The sequence below is a fragment of the Pleurodeles waltl genome, chromosome 12, assembly GCF_031143425.1.
Source record: "Pleurodeles waltl isolate 20211129_DDA chromosome 12, aPleWal1.hap1.20221129, whole genome shotgun sequence".
Taxonomy (NCBI): domain Eukaryota; kingdom Metazoa; phylum Chordata; class Amphibia; order Caudata; family Salamandridae; genus Pleurodeles; species Pleurodeles waltl.
The window spans coordinates 518,311,681-518,323,909 of record NC_090451.1 but is presented as its reverse complement, the minus strand read 5'-3'; the positions used below and the strand labels follow the sequence as shown (position 1 = coordinate 518,323,909).

General features: G+C 44.8%; 1 protein-coding gene across 4 annotated transcripts in view; it reads left to right on the top strand.

The window, feature by feature from the left end:
- NDRG4 (NDRG family member 4) overlaps positions 1–12,229 on the top strand; it is a 637,307-nt gene that overhangs the window by 79,681 nt on the left and 545,397 nt on the right. The window lies entirely within an intron of this gene.

Below are 12,229 nucleotides of genomic sequence, written 5' to 3'. Positions count from 1 at the left end.
ACAAATGAAACCAGAAAAGGTTGGGATGAATTGGATTGCACTGTCACCAGAGTTGATTTCAAACTTTATCTTTCTACACATGTAACTGCAACCAGAAAGGTTTTCAGTTTTCATGTAGGATATATAAGGTTTAATAAAAAGGAATGCCAGTATCCACCAGAGCCTGGCATTAAAATGACCACTGGGTGTTGGAAATGGCCCTTTTTGCAGGGTCATCCCCAGTCTTTTTGCCTCCTTCCTTCTATTTCTTCTGATCTGTTTTTGTTGGCTTTAGGACTCTGGGCACTTTACCACTGCTAACCAGTGCTAAAGTGCATATGCTTTCTGTGTAAAGTGTACTGTTGATTGGTTTATCCATAATTGGTCCTAGTAAAGTGCACTGGAGGTGCCCAGGGCCTGTAAATCGAATGCTACTAGTGGGCTTGGAGCACTGGTTGTGCCACCCACATTAGTAGCCCTGTAAACATGGCTCAGACCTGCCACTGCAGTGTCTGTGTGTGCAGTTTTAAACTGCTAATTCGACTTGGCAAGTGTACCCACTTGCCAGGATTAAATCTTCCCTACTACTACATGTCAGGCACCCCTAAGGTAGGCCCTAGGTAGCCCCAGGGGCAGGGTGCAGAGTATGTTTAAGGTAGGACATATACTGTTGTGGTTTATATGTCCTAACAGTGAAACACTGCCAAATTCGTTTTTCACTGTGCACGGCCTATCTCTCTCATAGGTTAACATGTGGGCTGCCTTTAAATATCCTTAAAGCACAGATTCCCTTTGAGAGCAGATAAAAATGTGGAGTTTAGGGTCTCTGAACTCACAATTTAAAAATACATCTTTTTGCGAAGTTGTTGTTTAAATTGTCTGTTCGAAAATGCCACTTTTAGAAAGTAGGCATTTTCTTGCTACTACCATTCTGTGACTCTGCCTGTCTGTGGATTGTCTGTCTGGGTCAGTTTGACAGTTGGGCTGTTTTGCACCTCTCTAGACAGTGACACAAAAGGGGGCGGGTGTAGCCTGCATATCCTGATGAGCCTTCTGAGCTAGAGATGATGGAGGCGTGGTCGTTCACACCTGAAAGGACTGTGCCTGCCCTCACACAATGCAGTCTCCGACACCCTTGTGTGCGTCTGGGGCCTGGCCTGGACATGGAAGGATCTTGCAGACACTTGAGACTTTGCTTTGAAGTTTGCCAACTTCAAAGGCAAAACTGGGTATAAGAAGAGAACCCAAAACCCCAGACTTTTAGAATCTTTCTGGAATCAAGAGGAACCTCTGCCCAGGACAAGAGCTGAAGGAGGAGTTCTGTCCCTTTGCTGTGTTGCTTTGCTGGACTGGCGTGCAGTTGCTGCTTCTGCCTGAAAAGAGTGCAAAGGGTGAACTTTGCTGTGTGTCCTGCTTGAGAAAGTTCTCCAGGGGCTTGGAGTAGAGCTTGCCTCCTGTTGGAAGTCTCAGGGTCACCGAAGACTTCAGTTTCCTCGACCTGCAGCACTGGAAACTGTGTTTTGTGCTGCTCAAGAGGAAAAACCACGGCGCCGCCGCCAACGATGCTGTTGGCCTGCACCATGACTTGCCGACGCCGCACGGAGTCGCATTGCCCTGCTTCGCACCGCGACCCTGGTCTCACCGATGCCGTCATCGGACGACTTCACCGAGCCGCTGCTTGCACCGCGACCTGGGGGCCCGCACTCTGGCATCGCCTGCTCACACCGCAGCCTGGGCATTCCCGACGCCACCACTCCTGCTGACACTGGTGCCGCTACCTGCACCGTGGCCTGTGGACACCGCTCGTGAGGTACACGAAGCACCGTCCCGTCCCACACCGCAGCCCCGGTCCACCGACACCAGCATCATCGACTCCTGTGTTGTCACCAGGCATCCTGCCTGCACCATGGCCTGTGGACACCGCTTGTGAGGGTCACGAAGCACCGTCCCGTCCCGCACCGCTGGCCTGGGGCTACCGACGACAGCGCTTCAGCAACAACGATGCCGCTGGCTGCACCGTGACCTGTGGACACCGCAGGTCGCACCGCCCCGCTTCACATCGCAGCCCTGGTCTCACTGATGCCGCTGGTCACCGTCACCGAGCCGTTGCCTGCACCGTGACCTGTGGGCACCGCACGTTGCATCATCCCGCTTCGCACCGCTGCCCCAACGCCATCCACACCGGCGCACCTGACTTCATCAGCCTGGAGTTCGATCCGCAACGCGTGTGAACTTCAAGGGCCCGACGACTCCCGCACCGACTCCGGAACTGACACTGTGACGTAAGCGACGCTGCTCTCCGGAGCTCACCGCGAGGATCACAACGCCCTGCAAATCCAAGGTACTGTTTGCAGGTCTTCCCGACACCGTAGCTGGCCCGCGACGCAGCGGCCGGCCTGAACTGTTGGTTTTGTTGCTCACGACGCTGTGATAGCCCCAGGTGGGCTATTGACTTCAAGGAACTCTATTTTTGAGTACATCTTGTATAATTCATATTTATATTACTGTATGTTGGGTTTTTATCGTATTTGGTCTTGTTTTAAATAGATAAACCTAGCCTGACTTTCAAATGACCATTGGGCCTGCTGTAACCTGCACAGTCTATTTGAGACAATTTTTTTAACATAAAGAACATGAAGTATAGTGAATACAATTTTTAGATGGAAGATTAGGATGTTGAATGCGCAAAGTATAAAAATAATAAAGGCACAATTAATAGGGTAGTAATCAGATTACTATAAAGACCATGTTTTAACATACAGATGTTTGCTTGAATCTTGAAGCGATCAGCAGTTTCACCATAAATTACGGACTCCTTGTATGCAGGGACCCAGGGAGAAGGAAAAACCAGGTCTCACATATTGGGCAAATATAAAAGGAAGAATATCTCATAGGTCAGAAATTGTGGAGTCACTAAAAATAAACCAGGGAGGTAGGGGAAAAGGGGTATATTTATATAGTATTATGTTCATTTTTTACAGTTCTTCATATGCAGACTACATTTCTGTGTGTTGGATAGAGGAATAAAAGATCTGGTGACAAGGTAATAGTACTACTCTATTAAAAGTAAGTGAATTATTAACAGAATACTATTTGAATAATCCATACTGGAATTATGATTCATACAGCTGGAAAGTTTTGTCCACACATTAGGAAAGAATGCTCGGCTAATCTTGCAGATAAACAGCAAAATAGAAGGCGAAAGAAGTCTCTGTTTCATATTAATTAAATACTGCAGGTAGGAACAAACTGCAGGTATTAAAATGGGTAAAATGGGGGATTAGAAAGAACTAATAAATAACAATATAGGTAAAAGTGTAAGAAAAAGTAAAGATACCTTCAAATGGATATGAGGTATAAATACATAATATGCAGCCACCCTCCTGAAACCTAGGAAATTAGAATAATCTCAAGGTCTTAGAATGTATTTGTAGATAGTGGTAGTAAAGGCAAAAACAATTTTAGTAATTTCTCTGTCTGGCAGAATTCTATGTGATCGGTATATGCATGTCCTGATGAAGGTGGTGTAAACCAACTTAAAAATCATTGAAATGTCGCATTGACAGATTTTTTGTTTCTAACCAAAAGAAAAAGTTGAATTTTGTATCAATTGACAAAAATATTGTTTCTATGATTGTGCTGCACACATTGTACTATAAGAAATATTGATGGGGTACATGTCTTTTTCTGGGGTGTATGTGATTTTTAATGTGTTAAGTGATTATATGTTTTTCTAAAATGAGGATAAATTAATATATTTTTATAAGAACACAGTGAGACAGAATATTTACATAGTTTGTTGTATAGGTTTTTGTGGATTACCTTTTTAGATTAAGATTGCCAATGTCTGAGTGAATGGCACATTGTGGTTGTAAATCCTAGGTTACAGGCTGATGGTGTGGCAAGAAAAATGCACACAAAGGGAAATTCCGTTTGTTGCTTTAGTTATATACTACCCTGTCCCTTTTTGGTGTTTAAGGGTGACCCTCCTCAGGTTGAGATCATCTTAAATAAGAGCTTTCAGGAGTACTACAGACAGGGGGTTTAGCTCCACTCGCATGTTGGTGGACTGGAGTACATATTTTGATTGGACAGACGTTGTGTGCTTCCACAGAAATAGTGCTCTAATGCCATGCAGCTGTGATTATTGTATTTGTTTTTCAGATGCCAAGGCCAGCAGCAAAATGCCTGCCTATGAAAGGTTCACATATGCAGGGGCTGAGCTTGACAATTCATGGGCTGATAGCACTTTAATGTGAATAGTTGATGGTGTATATTACTATTCTCCATTCCCAGCTCACTTACTTTCCCTTGCCATCATTAACTTTAGACCTCAAAGGACAGTTGTGTGTTTAACAGCAGTAGGGGGTGCCCAGAGCTACACAAATCTACAAGCATTTTACATACTTAAACATGACACTTCTTGAAAGGATGGTGTTTTTTCTTTTTAATTCCTACAAAGGAGTTATTTGATTTGGAAGACTAGAACGCAACAATTGCCTGGCCCCATTGTTCAGAAATGCAGATGGTGTGAGGTGGACTAACGTTTATGAAATGTGTTCATAATACCAAAAAATCTCTTTGAAACTGTTTAAAATAATAGCCAGTAAGATATTTTTCTGTGAAATACATAGCAGCTGCATTTCATACTAGACCATAAGAAAATGGTCTCCTTGAAAGCACTTTTTCTGAGGTGCATTTGGTACCTGTGGCTTGTTTATGATACCTCTGTTATATGTTTGGAGCGGTTTTAGTGAAATTCTTAAAGAGGAACCAGTCAAGAAAAGGCATAGGGATAGTCGACAAAGCATAATTCAGCATCGATTTAAAACATCTGCTCTAGAACTAGCAATTGGATAAACTGCAGAAATATGTGTAACTTTCTGTTTCCAGATTCCAGATACATAGGATAAAAAATTAGCTGTTATTATTGCAACAAGATGAACCTGCATTTTTGTTTACAGTCAACAGCATGACCAGTAGCAGGAAACAGATGTTATTTGGAGTGTCAGGTTGATGAGTAGGTGTGACACTGTTATTTCTCAGGCAGCCAGGTAAATATTAGAGAATGTTATTTAATCAGCTGATTTATGTGTAGTGGCATTCTGTGTGATATGTAGCCAGCTAGTTAACAGTGTGTGGCTGTTAGCATTAAAATGGCTGATGCTGCTGCAGGATTGAGGAACATTGGTTGAGGTGTGCGTAAGTGTAAGCATTGTGAAAGTAAGCACAGTTTCAGGATATAGATTCATTAGGCACACTTTGTGTGAGTACAAACACAGGAAAGTCCAGGGGTGCTCCTGAAAAGGCCTCAAGAGCACTTACCCATCAATGGCTTCAAGCACTGTAGAATCAAGTGTTGATTCATACTTGAGTTACATCAGCTGACCCATTTCTGTCTACAATGTGTGTAGCACAGAGGTGCACTGGCAGAGTTGAGTATTGGTCTTTGTGCTGCAATAACAGTGAAATGTATTATCAGAGGTATGCGTATGCATGAGTCTAAGCAGTGTAATAGCGGTCCTGATGAACATTGTTTCACATCAATCTATAACAACATTTTCTTTGATTTATTGTCTAACCTATTGTGTCTAATGAATGATGGTGGGGACAAGGAGGCTTTTGAAGGCTTTACAGCACTAATGCACAAGATGTCCTGCTGTGTGTTACACATGCACACCGCCCAGCAGACAATCTTTTTATTGATTTATTAGTTTTATTAGTTTTAAGATGGCCAACCTCAAACCACGGGAGGATTACAGACTTTTACATAAAAAGGAGACCCACCATACTGAAAACTAGTGACGTATGTACAGTAAGGCCATGGAGTCAAAAATGATGTTCGGCATCAACATATGCAGGTGGGATGAAATTAAAGCACGTCTTTAAAAGTCAGCAAGTTTCTAGATAAAGCACAGCTAGACTAAATTGCATTATTTATTTATAAGGATCAGTACAAAACAGATATCCCTGCAGCCACAAAGTTCTTTTTGCTTCATTTACATTTCAGGTGCACGTCAAAAGTGATCTGCACCCAGGAGTCTGAGCACCAACCGTTTTCGAAACTCCAGAGGGCAATTTTTTTTTACTGAAGTGTTCTGTCCTTTTTTTAAGAAAAAGGGATTTTGATAGATTCTAACAGATTTGAGAAATGATGAAAAACACTTGCTTTCTGCGTGATCAGCGGGGTGTTGGTTTCCAATTACTTTTCTTCTTTGCCGTCGCTGCGATTTAGGTTTATCCCTAACAGAGAGGCTGTGTCCAATCTGGTTCATTATTTACTCTTTATGCCCAGTCGGTGATGAGAACCACGACCCTCTTTCCTCTGGAGATGAAGGAAGCAACATCAAGAAGCGGCACCATGATCTTAAGCCATCCACAATGCTCTGGGTCCAGCTGCTGTGGTCATCCCATGAAATCCCAGCTTAGCTGGTGCATTATCTCCCACCTCAGTTCTCTACCGCCCTTCTAGTTCTGGAGCATTCCATAATTCCATACTGCAGTTAACTTCACTACTGCCCCCGTAGCTCCTCACCCTCAGCAGCATAGCGACCACCATGAGTCTGGCCATAAGCAAGCAGGAGAACCTGGTCCGGAGGAAGAAGCACATTGTGTAAGAAGCACGTGGATGCTCCAGCACCGACAGGCCTGGTGCTCTCTGTCCACTCAGCTAAAGCACACAGCTTGCCTGTTAAAATGCAAAGCACATCATAGTTAGATTATGTGTGCCTTAATTTGCACATCCATAGCTCGCGTCCAGACATAACAAAACGATGTGATTAGTGGCATTTACAGTGCCCTTCCACTTCCACAAAAGCCTCCTATGTATATGTTATTTTAAAAAGGTAAGGCTTTCCAGTGGTCGCCTTTATTTGCACTCATGAAGAGGCAGACAAAACCGAATGTTAGTACTTAAGGGACTAGTGCTGACCCTGATGTCACTGACCTCAGGTAAGGGCAGTGCTTAATGCTGAGTTACATCCTAGCCTGCCCCTGAATAGCCCTCGTCCACACTCTTGGGGATCCAGCAGCACACAGCAATTGAGTCTCACCATCGGAACTTTAGCAGTACCCCATCCTTTGGAGCTACACAGAGCTAAATGCAGCCAGCTGTACTCTACTCCCACTGTACAAAACACTTACAGTGACACCAGCCCACCAAGCCCTAACAGCGCTCCTGCAGGGACTACTGAGAATCTCATTAAACAAAGCCCTATTTCTGTAAGGGAGGTAGGAAGAGCCACTTTTTATGCAAAGCTGTGTTCTAAATACAGGTCTTGATTACGACCAAGGGCCTGATTTAGATGTTGGCGATAACGGGTCCGCCACCACTTTTTCACTGGAAACCCCATCCACTGGCTTGGTGGTCTGTCCGCCTGATTTGGATGTTGGCAGTTCCATGGACGATAACTTGCCTGAGTCCTGACGATTCCTCCAAAGAATTCCCCTCCGCTGTGGATTCCCATCCACCACCATGGTGCCATAGGAAAGAATGGCTGGTGGCAGTACTCGAGCCACAGATACCGCCGTGCAGATCTGGATGTGCCTTACCGCCAAGCAAAATGTGGCAGTCCGACCTCCAAGTCTGACTTAGCAGAATGTGGGGTGAAAGGGGTGCAAACTCACCTGTTATCCTAAATCCACAACTGTTTCCGGCTGGATGTGACTGGATAACACCCTCCGTCATAGCTGCCACTGGACCACAGGGAAAACATGAACCCCTCCGTCGCTGGACATGAAAGTAGGGCACCCACATTGGCTGGGTACGTTGGGGGGACACTGCACATGAGCTCGGAACCACTGCAGACATTTACATGTCACATTTATTTTTTTAGACTGCTGTGACATGCATATGTTGGGGACACGAGTGGGACAGACGCAGATGGGGACAAACTGGTATATAACACATATCACACACGTACACAAATGGCATTTGGTGTCACTATTCATTGGCAAATAAATGCTGGCACCAAAATGACGGTACAGTCACACATGTCAACTGTGTCCATGTTTGCACATTGCAAGGGGTGCTGTACCTGTCAAATTATGCTTTGAACTGTGTGTGTGAGTCAGTACGTCTGTGTATGTATGCAATGGGATTAACTGGTGGAGGTGGACGGAGATGTAGTGGGTGCTATGGTTGTGTCAGTATGTGTGCCACGTGCATATTGCATTGATGTTGTGTATGTTGTGTAGTGTTGCTGCGTGCAACATACAGGTGAGTGTTGTGGCATCGTTGTCGTGATGTGTGTAGTCGCAATGTGTGTGTTTTTGTGTAGATGAGTGTGTAGTTGTGTTGGCTGTTGTGGTTGTGTTGTGTGTGGGTGCAGGGTCACTTGTGCGTATGCTGTGTTATGGATGTTTAGCAATGAGTGTGCGCCATTTACGTTTTTTGGTGGAATGTCAATGGATAATAGTGTGTATGTGGCGTGTTGTGTCATGTGTGGTGCAGGGGGACACATATTGAAAAGGTACAATATAGGTGTGTGAGACGTACCTGCTTACCATAGCCATTGCCTTTGTTCGATGTACATGGGGTCCCATGAGGACCTGCCTCTGTCAGAAAACCGCCATCAGTTCACCGCTTGCAGGACTGTGACATCTAAATAGGGCGGACGGAAAACTGTCGACTTTCCGGTCTTCTCAGGTCCACTGCCGTTGTGGGTTTGCAGTAAGATCACCAAGGTCTAAATCAGGCCCTAAGTCTCTAAGAAGTATATTGATTTACAAGAAATTCCTGTAGAACTAGTGCAAGGAATGTTAACACTGCCGGCAAAATAGCATCTTGTTCTTGGGGCACTCCATGCTCATTTTCCCCCACATTTGGCAAAGTTAATAGGGATGTCTTTCATGTGATAAACAACATTTGTATGTGCAGTGCATGTAAACTGCATCTGTGAATGCCTGTGTTCTCATACTTTGGTACCTGAAAATAAAGCCAGACATATTGGCTTTGCCAATGCTTGTTTGGTTTGATGATAAAGCAGCTTTAATCATCCATCGGTTATCAGTGACTTTTCAATTTAAGGGTGAGTGCATGTATTCCATTGACTGGGACCAAGATGCATTGCTCACCTCTACCAGTTAGATGCCCTGTCTGTTGACCACTGCCCTTACTGCTGAGAATCCCCAGAGCCATCGCGGAGGCAAGCTGTGTTATCCCAGTCAGAGGGACAATGCTGCTGAGATGCTAGCGCTTTCTTGATGCCCCTGAAATCCTTCAGGTTGCCGAACCGCCCCAGCTCCTGGTGAACATCTGCAATGGACGACAATTGAATATGGTGGGCTCGAGACTAAAATCACCTCCACGCGCGGTGTGACTAATTGCACCATCACCTCAGTTCTGGATGCTACACAGAACTGCCTTTATATATTGTTGACCAGGGCTCATGACCAGAGCAGTCTGGCAAGCATTCACACAGATGACACCTGTTGCAGCTAAAGCATTTCAACTGGTGAATCCAAAGTCAGATCATGTTGATTTGAAGTCGGATTCCGAAGATTAGAGGAACTGATGAGGGGTGTGAGAGTGTTAAAGACTCTTCCAAGTCTCTGTGCTGGGTTTTATTATTCCCTACGATTCACCGTTCCTTTATCCTCCATGAGACTACATGTAGTTGGACTTGTTTTCCCAAGTAAACCATCAAAGAGCACCTCTTAACATCCGGCTGAAGCTGTGGTCTGGTAATCGAAGTTAAGTTGGATGAGTTAGATAGAAAGTAAATTCCTCAAAGGCACTGGATGGTCAGTTCCTATCAGGCGGCCATCTTGTTGCAGATCTTCATACATTATACTGAAATATGACTAACCTTTTCCCATCTTTCACATTCAGAGGCACTGGCCAGTGAGGAAATGCCGTTATAATGAAACTTCCCTATTTAAGTTTACCTTCCTCCCTGGTTGTCATGTAATCAATCAATCAATAATTTATAAAGCGCGCTATGTACCCGTTAGGGTTTCGAGGCGCTGGGGGGGGTGCGCTGCTATCGTTCGAAGAGCCATGTCTTGAGGAGTCTCCTGAAGGTGAGGAGGTCCTGGGTCTGGCGCAGTGAGGTCGGGAGTGAGTTCCAGGTTTTGGCGGCGAGGTAGGAGAAGGATCTGACCTTTCATCTCACAAAATGGACTTTATTTAGGTCAGCTGTTGGACTGGTTGCTTGAATTTAGACCTCATTATTAGTCTCACCTATGCGGTGGGAAGTAACATCATTGGTTGGATGGAATATGGTGTGCTGAAGTACATAGTGCATTGCCCAAAAATACCTTGTGACGTCACTTTTGTTTCGGTGCTCTGTTTTGTGTTGCACACTGGCTAGACTTTCATAAGCACCTCTTCACAGTTTGGACATCGAGACCTGTGGAAAAAGGAGCTCGTAGACCAAATGAGGAAGCCACTAACCTCAAAGGAGATTTTCTGCAAATTCGGCATATTCTGCCCACGAAGCACCCGCTCCTCGAATAAGGAATCCCCCCATCATAGCGACAAACATGTAAATGCTGTGTAAACCTGAGCTCGGGTTACGCCCCTGGAGTGTGTGAGCGTTCTTGGATTTAGGAGAGAGCCGTGGTGGTAGTATTCGTTTAATGGAGATTTGAGCATAGTCCCAAATGATGATGGTTAGTGAAAGGAGCTGGTAATTAAGTAACCCCACAAAGAAATAGAAGTGTCTCCCGCACGATGTATACCTCTCTCTAGGGCCTCCATTTGTAGTTTGCAATACAGATGAAAGCCCCACAAATGGAGAGGTTTATAGAGATGGTTAGGAACCTGTAGTAGAGGTCTTTTGTGTAAAAAAAAAACAGTGGTTAATTTGTTTTAAAAAAAAAAGAGAAATAAATAAATAATCAAGTGCAAGGGTCCAAAGTTTTTCTTAGAATCCTGCTGCCGGCTCAGACGAATGCTGGGGTTGCCAAATACTAAGGCTGCCTATTCCTGTTCTCCCCTTAAGCCTCTCTCCTCCACCACCCTACACTTCCTGTCTCTTTAATACCCTCTTCCAGGTTCTCCCTCCTCCCTGCTCTCTCCGTTCGTCACTTTCCCTATTTTTCGTTCCTCCTTTTTCTGCCTTTCTCTCTCTTGCTCTGCGTCAAATGAGGAAAACTAGTCCCAGTCGGACAGTCCCCCAAAATGGAAGCCGCTGTCTAGCTCCGGCCCAGATTAAGAAGTGGTAAAAAGCCTTGAAAATAAGAATCTCCCTGTCGTTTCGCTGCGTCCTGAACTCCCGCCATCTTCTCCCTTCCTCGCCACCTCCTTCCTGCGGTCCACCTGAGCCTTTCTTTTGTCTTCCAGAGCCCGCCTCTCCCCACCGCTGACTATTCCTCCGAGCCCTCATTAGGCAGCTGCCTCCTGAATTCTCACTGTAAAAAAGATGTGCGCCTTTCCTCGCGGTTAATAAATTATTTTGTCACTTCAGCACAGCTCTCAAACACCCTCGACTCTGCATTATCCTACGCTCTAAAACCTTCAAGGGCGTTTTGCTGTTTTGTTGAAATACCGATACATTATACATTTTATTTTTTCCTTATGAAATGGTTCTTTAATTGGTGGTGGTGGTGCCTTCTTGACAGGTAGGAGCAGTTAATGACGTGTTAAATAAAGTCAGTAATACTTTTCTTCTCATTCAAGCTCCCAAACATGGTGGTAAATGAGGTTCCAAGAAGACAGTGTGAAAACAGAGTGATTCTTTATTGGGGCACAACCATTGTTTTATGTCTGGCATTAGCCAAGAGCTTTCGATTGTAATGAAAAAAGTTTATATAAAATATGCTTATTATGGTTGACTTTTAACGAGCTCATTTCTTTCATTGGTCTCACCTGGGATCCACATTTTGTGTCTGCCCACCACAGCATACATCATGGGCAATTGGTCACACCACTTGAACCACTGGTACCTTTTTAGGTCGAGCATAGCAGTGCACAAGTGCTGCTCTTCTCCACATGTTGTAATCTGTTCAGTGGGCTTTAACCATGCCCATCTCACGCCCATCACTTTTATTGGTTCCTGAGCCTGCCTTTCAAAAATCCCTTGATGTCGTTGGTAAATGCTTTAGGTTTGTCCTGCCATGAGGCTGGTTTGCTACCGCCTTGGAGACTGACCCTGTTACATGGATTATTGCAGGATTGCCATGTACCTCAGTGTGGCACACTATTTTCCTCTTTTGCCTCGCCACTTTGCGCTTTCATCCTCTTCCTTGTTTTCAGGCATCTTGACGTTTCCTTGAAATGTCTGCCGGGTCTCTTTTATTTTTGCAG